Here is a 9,409-nt window from a genome sequence, read left to right on the forward strand (position 1 = left end):
TGGCTCCCTGGAGGGTCCCTGCTGGGGCGGCAGGGGTAGGCATGGGGACAGGAGGAGTCCAGGCTTGAGCCCTCCCTTGGGGGTGCACAGAGGAAGTGGGGGAGCTCCAGGTCAAGGGAGAATTGCAAGGTATGAGCAGCTATGAGATGCAGCCAATGGAGCCCATGTGGGTGGCTCTGTGTGGGGATCAAGAACAGAGTCTGGGACCAGGAGTCTGGAGTCCGGTTTTGGCCTGGGTCTGCCCCTCACTTGCCTGGTGGTAAATCTCTTCCTCTCTTTGAGGCTTATCTTCAAAAAAAATCATCTCCGAGGTACCTTGGGCCCTTCCTGGACTCCATCACTCTCTAAGCAAGGAGCTCCACTGTGGGTCCCCAGGCTCCTTCCTGACCCCACTCCCCCCAGCTCACCCTAAGCCCAGGCCATCTGGACCCCATTCTGTAAGGGTCTTGCTCCCTCTTGGCTGTCAACACCCACCCACCCAAGACCACTCCTCCAGCTAGAAACTTCCCTGTGGCACCTTGAGTCATTTCCCTACATTATGAAAACTTGAAACTTGCTGCTCGGGGGCCAGTCCAAACCTGTGTGCCTAACCTATAGTTAATAATAACACTACCAGGGGCTGGTATTTCTATAGTCCTTACCAAGTGTCAAGCACTTTATATGCACTCTCCTACTTGATACAACCCTTTCTCCAGACGAGAGAAAACTAAAGCTTAAGAAGATTAAGTAATTTGCCCTCCTGTTGCCTTCACAAAAGGCCTTGGCACCCATTCCATCCTTGCAACAGGCCCGCCAGGTAGGCAGCCAGATATTCCCATGTGAGCAAAAAGGAAATGGAGGCTGAGAAATTGAAGCAACTTGCCAAGATCACAGCTAATACAGAGGAAGCTGGGGCCTGCTCAGCTCTCTCGCCTCCTCTGGGCCCGGGGCCTTCTGGAAAGCCGCTCCTGGGATCACACTCATGCTGAAGAAACAGTAAGGGCTGGGGCATGGAAGCGGCGGCCTGAGTGTGGTGAGCCACCCTAGTAATCCCACACACTGTCACATCCCTTCCCAGGACATCCAGACACACGCCCTCCCCCACTCACCACCCACCACCTTTGCCACTGCAAGACAATCAGCCCACCCGCCTCCTCGCTGGATCATTCCACAGAGTGCAGCCAGACACTAATTGGCTCTGAGAAGTGATTACTTCAAAGAAGTTCCCATTGGACCAAGATTTCTCAGAGAAAACAAACAGCAAGTGCTCTGGCCGCCTCCTGCCTGGAGAGCTGAAGGGCCCAGAGGTGGATTTCTGCCCACCTGGAGGCAGGCTGGGGCCACCAGGACCAGCACACCCTGCCCTGGCCCAGGCCCAGCTTCCCCGTCCCACCTCAACCCCCTCTCCCGTCCTATTCCCTGGCCTCTGACCCCACCTAGAAGCAGAGACCTTTGAGCTAGAAGGCACAGAGCAGTATGAGGCCAACCCCGACATACAAGTTAGGTCAGAGAGGGGACATGTCCTCTTCAGAGTCACACAGCCAGTCAGCAGCTGAGCTGGGGCACTAGACTCAATGCCTGGCCCCACTCCGCCCTGGGTTACCCTGCACTCACTGTCCCTCTGCATCACAGGACCTGCACCAAGCAGGATGTCACCTGCCCACAGGTAAGAGCAGATGGAGTGATGCTCTGCAGGGAGCAGGGCGCTGAGGGAGCCAATCGGAGAACTCGGGAGATTCTGATTCCCACTCTCAGGAGCGTCATTCCTTCAGCACACACGTGCTGAACACCCGCTGTGTTCTAGGCCCTGCACTAGGCCTGGGATTCCAGGGTAAACAGGAGACTGCCCTGCCCTCCGAAGCTCACAGCTGGGCAGGGCTCCCAGCCTCCCCCCACCACTCTCCACCCCTGCCTTCTAAGAGGAAGGAGCCATGGACATTTGGACAACCTCTGGGCTTGTCCTTCTGTAGCGTTGAAATCCTATAAAGGATTTCAAGAAGCCCAGCAAGCTTGGGTCAGAGGTCGTGACTTCAGGCATAGGCACCTGGCCCATAGTGAATTTTAAAAATTTTTGCAGGCGGCCGGCCCCATGGCCGAGTGGTTAAGTTCACACGCTCTGCTTCGCCAGCCCAGGGTTTCACTGGTTTGGATCCTGGGCGTGGACATGGCACGGCTCATCAGGGCATGCTGATGCAGCGTCCCACATAGCACAACCAGAAGGACCTACAACTAGAATATGCAACTGTGTACTGGGGGGCTTTGGGGAGAAAAAGAAGAAGAAGAAAAAAAAAGATTGGCAACAGATGTTAGCACGGGTGCCAATCTTGAAAAACAATTTCGGCAATAGTATCCAACCGTTAAAACTCAGATTTCTCATTACGATTCAGATTCCTGGCTTCTCTTGATAAACTCAGGAACTCTGGTAACACGGGGCCCACCTTCCCTCCCTCCTTCCTTCATTCATTCACCTATGGACCTGGTCCCATTCCACATGCCGGGAATACTGAGGTGAACAGGGCAACTGAAGTCACTGCTCTTGAGAAGAATCTCTTCAAGGAGCCACGGTCAGCTGGAGCTGTCCCCTTCGCAGGGTGCATTCACTCCAGTTGGCCACAGCGTCCACCATACCCAAGACCGCTTCTCTCGTTTCCGACCTTTGCCTGGCACTGAGTCTGTGACCTCCTCCACAGACTGGCTGATAGGAAGGGCAGAGAGCTGAAGTGAATGTGACAAACGCTAACCTCTCTTCAGTCTGTGGCGGCTGCAGGAGTGTGTGGCACATTACATTCTGCGGTTGTATGGATATTTGTACATTTTTTTTAATTTAAAAAAAGAATGAAAGTGAGGAGAGTTGCTTGTGAGTGAAAATCTAGAAAGACGAAGGAAGAGGGGAAAGAAAGAAAAGCCAGCAAGGCTGTGCTTGGGTGGCTTTGGGGAAGTTTGGGGGGAGGAGAAGGGATGTGGGGATGTTGCTCCTCTGTGGGGGATAGAGAGAGAGAGGAAGAAAGGGGTTTTTCAAAGTTTTGCTGTGTGTTAGGAACAAAGGTCCCTTTGGCATCTTTCAAGGGGCTTTATAAAAGATTTAAAATATTTTTTGATGCTTTTTGGATGTCCGTCTTCTGCTGCTTTTTGAATGTGACGCTGTAGGGTGGGGTGGGGAAAGGATATCAATGAAACAGTAAGGACCACGATAGGCAGTCTAGGGCTCTGCGGTGGCTCCTGAGAGGCGGCCCCTCCTGATCTGGGAGTCAAGAAAGACCCCCAGGGAGAGATCCTTTAAACTAAAACAGGGATGAGTAGATGTTAGGACAACACAAACAGAAGGTGATGAGCGGAGGAAAGGCAAGAAATGTTCCAGGCAGTGGCAATAGCTCTGGGAAGGCTTGGAGGGCAGACTCCAGGATCCATGTGTGGTTTGGGATGGCAGGACAGTCGGCCTGCAGTAGGGATGAAAGGAGAGATGGGACTGAAGGTGGGCGGGCCTTCTGAGCTACATGACAGCTCATGGACGCGTCCAGTGGGCTATCAGGAGTGTGGAAGGCTTTTCTCAAAGTGGTGACATGGTCAGGTTGTATTTTAAAATACTCTTCTGTCTGTTCTGTGGGAAATGGAGTAGAGTGAGGCAGAACAGAGGTAGGCCAATTAGCAGGCTATTGGAATAAATCAGACGAGAGAGTGGCGGCTTGGGTGGGGTCCCTGGCCAAGGAAATGGGCAGTAGTGCTTGATTCTAATGACACATAGGAGATGAGGACAGAGTGGTGAGCACCACGTCCCCAGCACCCAGGCCCACGCTTCCCGATACTCAGTACAAATGTAATGACTACATATTGAATGAATGGATAAATGACCCAAAGACAAGCAAATAAGCAAATACTGGTATGTAATTTTTTCCTTGCTTAAACCTCATCCCTCCATCACACAATGTTCAAACAAAGTGGCTACCAATTCCCGAAGGCCCACTATGTGCCAGGCAACAGTCAGAGGTACTCCACATGCATCATCTCTACGCTATCTCTAAGCCTTGCAAAACTCCTGCCTGTAGGTGTTAGTGTCCCCATTTTGCAGGTCAGGAACAGACTTTAGAAAGTGAAGTGGCTTGCTCACACTCACCCAGCAATGAGAAACAGAGCTGAATTCTCACCTAGGTATATTCTTTCTGCGCCTCACAGGTTCTCAGAATGACCCCTTCCAGGTGAGGTGCCCCAGTGCCCAGCTGCCCCACTCCTCTTCCCCGCAACTTTGTATTTTAGATAAAACAGAACAGCTACCAAGTGAAATGAAAGGTTGGAAAACATGATCACAAAGTTCCTGAACATTTCTTTCTGATATTCCATTAGTCATCTTCATTATCACCAACAAACACCCAACGAGCAGCTACTGTATACTGACTACTATGCTAGACAGCAGGGCCACAAAGGAGAATTGGCTACACACGCTGTCTGGGAGGAACTCATCACCTAGTGGTGGGGGGAGGGATGGAGGAGGGACCCAGAGTTTTGTAAGAGCTTGTGCAAAGGCTCAGAGAGGTGAACATGCTGGCACATCCAGAGGGACCAGTATGTGGGGTCTGTGAGGGAAAGTGACAGATGAGGACGCAAGGGTAGATGGATGAGGACCTGAATTAGGGCATTAGCAATGGGGACAAAGAGAAGGGGACAGAAGTTAAAGGTGTTTCAGTGTTGGGACAGACAAGCTGGTGACCACTTTGTTATGAGAATGAAGGGACCATTGCCCACCCGGACATGCTGGAGAATCTGCCCAGCAGAGCCCCCCTTTACCCCCAGTGTGGCTGCAGAGACATTTTATTGTCCCCTAGGGCCACTGCCAGGGGGACAGAGAGGGTACTCAATCTCTGCCCCAGCTCCCTTGACACACACAGCTCCTGTTCCCTTGTGCTGCTCTCCTCACCTGTCGAAATTCACAAATCTGATCAACCCACTTGCCCTCAAACCAAATAACTCCATCTTTGGCTAAATAGAGAAGAGGAGATCGAGGATTTGAAGAGACACTTATTTATCTCTTTACCAGACAGTCTAATGAATAATTTCATGTTTGCAAAAGCTCATTTTGAAATTTGAAGACAAGAGATATATTGCCAAGGCGGCTCTAATGCTGCGACATTAATTTTGCACTGAAAGATTTACTCAAAAATTAGATTTTACAATTTTAATGCCTCCATTCTTTTTTTTTAAATAAGCTGTGAAATACAGTTAATTAGACTTAAACCCTGGAAGCTTAGGCGTTTGAGCTTTGGTGTAAGCTACAAAAGAAAAGCAAGCTTTTTCACTTGCAAATTAAATCTAAATTCATTACACGCCTAAACCTACACCACTTGCAGAAATCCTCCTGAGCTGAGGAGGGGTCTTCGTGGGGCTCCAGATGTCTCCCGACAGAATCCTGGCTGCAGAGAAGGGTTGGAAAATGAAAGGAGAGACAGATGGGAGGCGGAAGAGACAGGGGGCATCTGACAAAGTTGTCTTGGGCAATGTTAATTTACTCTGGAAGATCAGCCTCAGGAATCACTCTTGGTGGAAAAGAAGGTTCCATGCTCAAAAAACCTAGGGAGATGCCGCATATCGTGGTCCCTTCTTGGAAAGTCACAAGGTTTGAAAAAGCAAAATAAATAGGCATGTAAACAAAAACTGTTTAACTTTCTTTCATCCAGAATTCCCAAATATATTTGACAGCAAAGTGTCTTTTCCAAACGCCTAACATTAGCATCTAACCACTGCTCTGGGATCTGGCACCTCCACTAAGACTGCTTTCTTCTCCTTAGACACGGCCTTGTAGACCCAGCCCAAACCTCTGTTCTCTTCCACGTCGATCGCTTTGCTGTGAGCTGTGAAACAATCATAGACGCAACCAGCTAAGAAATACAAAATTGAGTTCACGATAGGCTGAGGCATTCAGGAACCCAAGGTAGATACAGGACAGGTGTTCAGCTAAGTGATCCTGACACTGCATAACACTTAAATCAGAGAAACAAATAATTCAAAGGTTTAAGGAAGCATAGGGACCCCTTAACCCTGCAGCCCACCTAATGCTAGAATCCCTTCCAAAACTCTGCCAGCTTCCTTCAGGGCTTGTGCACTCCTCTAGACAGGAAACTCACTGCTTGCCAGAAGTCCATCTCTTCTCTGGACAGATCTGACTTCATATGTAGCTGTAAGGATGCCCCCCTGTAAGACCTGTAAGGAGGTGAACTTGTCCAGGACCCTGCCAGATGGGCTCCAAATTAGCTAGACTGGGGGCTCCACTCCCGGTAACCCCCATTACCTCCCCATCCCTGACTTCCATTTCTGAGTCAAAAGGACCCTCTTTCCAGCTGCTATCTTGTGCCTGATTCCATGGTCAAGCCCCCTTCTTCTCATCCTTCTAGGGACCATGGACCCCATTGAGAATCTCATGAAACCAATGGGTCTTCTTCCCAGAATTGTCCAATATTAGACGCTTTACAAAAGCCATGAAGCCTGTCCGTCAGCCCTGTCTGTGACTTCTTAGCAGAGACATCTTGATCTGACTGCTGGTATTGGATAACCTAACCAACCCCAATAGACTGTAGGGAATCTTCCAGATGTCTGCTGTGTGCCTTCATCTTGTGTCTTTTACCATTGGGGACACCACCCTTTCTGTCCACTGCCTATTATTTTATCCAGGACATAGCTCATCTTTGGAGAGTAGCAATAAGAATAACCCCACCTCACTTTTACAGCATACTGAGTGATGGCATAACTTTATTTAATTTGACCTTCACTACGACCCAAGTCATAGGAGTTATCTTCTGCTGTAAACAAAGAAAAAAACAGGCTCAGAAAGGTTGAGTGATGTACCCAACAGCAGAGCCAAGAGACAGGTTTCCTGAGTCCTAGTTCAATATCCTTATAAAATATCACCCTGCCTCCAAAGTAGAAACCCTAAACCCCACATTTTCATATAGTACCCACAGCCCTCAGTGTTACAGAGGGGAGGGAAGGTTATTTATTCCTTGCGTAAAAAGTGAAAAGAGGGCCGCGGGCTCCGCACCCGGCTCTGCGCACCAAGCGAGCGAGCGCCTTCTCTGCACCAAGGAACTCCCACCTACCTGAAGCCAAGATGTCCAGCAAACCGGCCAAGGCCAAGACCACTAAGAAGCGGCCACAGCGGGCCACATCCAATGTCTTCGCGATGTTTGACCAGTCCCAGATCCAGGAGTTTAAGGAGGCCTTCAACATGATGGACCAGAACTGAGATGGCTTCATTGGCAAGGAGGACTTGCATGACACGCTGGCCTCGATGGGGAAGGACCCCACGGACGAGTACCTGGAGGGCATGATGAGCGAGGTCCCGGGGCCCATCAACTTCACCATGTTCCTCACCATGTTTGAGGAGAAGCTGAACGGCACAGACCCCGAGGACGTGACCCGCAACGCCTTCACCTGCTTCGACGAGGAGGCCTCAGGCTTCATCCATGAGGACCACCTTCAGGAGTTGCTCACCACCATGGGCGACCGCTTCACAGACGAGGAGGTGGACGAGATGTACCGCGAGGCACCCATTGATAAGAAAGGCAACTTTAACTATGTGGAGTTCACCCGTATCCTCAAACATGGTGCCAAGGACAAAGACGACTAGGCCACCCCAGCCCCCGCACACCCAGCCCCTGTCCCAGTCACCTGCTCCCCCCACACACTGTCTGTGCCAACTCCAGCCCACAACCCCACAGAACCCTCTCAGGGGATCCTCCCTCTGAGGGGTTAGGGGCCCAGCTCCCAGTGCAGGAAATGGGCCGAGAGGGCACAGTGCCAGGCAAGGGGCACACAGCCAATGTAACACAGGTGACCTTGCAAGAAAGGACATCTTCTAGGGAGCTGGGCCAGAGGGCTGGACCTGGCGGCACCGAGGGAAGGCCCCCTAAGAGAGCCCAGGCCTCAGCTGGTACCTGCCCATTCCTGGGCTGCTCCCCACAGGAAGGGCCCTGTGTCCAGGTCTGAGACACCACTGCCCCTGCACCCCCATGCAGGGCATGAAAGCCCTTTCCCAGCCACTGCCACAAACACATGAACCTCGCTAAAGTCCCTTCTCAGGGGACAGGATGCCAAGTCCCCTCCCCTACACCCTGCCCAGCCACCAGAACACACACCTCCCAACGCGGAGTGAGCTCGAGAAGACGCATGCAGGTAGGCATCTAATAGAAGGCTGAGCACTGCTTGGGTCAAAAAAAAAAAAAAGTGAAAAGAACAGCAGATTATTTTGTATACAACAGGATTAAGAACAGTGCTTCAGATTTTAAAGTACGATACCAACATTGAACTTGCAGCTATGTAAGTCTGAGGGAGGTACTTCACCTTTGGAATTAACAGCAGAGCTGAAGTCATGGGGCTACCGGAAGGACTAAAGGAGATAACACACATCGAGTGCTTGGCTCATGGCACATGCTCAACAGACGTTAGACTAAAAAGGATGTGGGCCGGCGAAGCCAAAAATGTCTTCCTGGAACAGGTAAGATTTAAATTGGGCTCCGGATGTGGTTGTAGGTGTGGGTATGTGTAAGACAGAATGAGGCCTATGAAAAGGTGTCTAGTCAAGAAATTGCAAAGAGCATTGTGGGTGGGGGAGTTATAAATAAGCTCCAGTCTTAAACAAGAAATGTTGCATGGGTGGAGGGTGCAGAGAGTGGGAAATAAGGTAGATTGGGGCTTTGGAGTTTGGACTTCTTTCTGAGGCCAAGAGGAGTCGCTAAAGGTTTTGAAGTTGAGCGTGATAAAGGATGATAGTAGTCAATTGACAAATGACTGGAAGCGGGGAGAGACTAACCAGCAGAAAACTCGGGAGGTTATTGCAGTGGTCTGGGTGATAGAGATGTAAACTAATCTCTTACATCTTGTTCCACTCTAGCAAGTTGCCCTGCCTTGTTCCCAGTCTCCAGGTGCCCCTCCCATCCTCACCCTGAGTGCCCAGGTAGAATTACTGGGCCTCTGAGTGGGCCCCATTCCCGGATTCCCATTCTAATGGCCTCACTTGTAACACTTCTAATCTGAGTCCAGGATAGTTCTTTTTTTTTTTTTTTTTCTGCTTTATCTCCCCAAACCCCCCCTGTACACAGTTGTATATCTTAGTTGCAGGTCCTTCTAGTTGTGGGATGTGGGACGCCACCTCAACGTGGCCTGACGAGCAGTGCTATGTCTGCGCCCAGGATCCGAACCCTGGGCCGCTGCAGCAGAGCATGCAAACTTAACCACTCGGCCACGGAGCCGGCCCCCAGGATAGTTCTTAACTGGCACCTCTTGGAGACTGGACCCCTGTCCTTGGGACCCACCCACCCCTGCTATAACTCACCATGTTGAAAATAGCGGTATGAGTGTGGCTTTCCCATGGTCTCAAATTCACTCACGAGGTGTTTGGCCTATCACCTTCCACAGGCAAGGTGCTGTGTTAAGTGTGTGGAGGGTG

At 50.7% G+C, this 9,409-nt stretch overlaps 1 pseudogene; it reads left to right on the forward strand.

The window, feature by feature from the left end:
- Window positions 1-6,992: 6,992 nt before the first annotated feature.
- LOC103551241 (myosin regulatory light chain 2, smooth muscle major isoform pseudogene) lies at window positions 6,993-8,129 on the forward strand (annotated as a pseudogene).
- Window positions 8,130-9,409: the final 1,280 nt, after the last annotated feature.

Source organism: Equus przewalskii, chromosome 6, assembly GCF_037783145.1.
Source record: "Equus przewalskii isolate Varuska chromosome 6, EquPr2, whole genome shotgun sequence".
In the NCBI taxonomy this organism is placed as follows: Eukaryota; Metazoa; Chordata; class Mammalia; order Perissodactyla; family Equidae; genus Equus; species Equus przewalskii.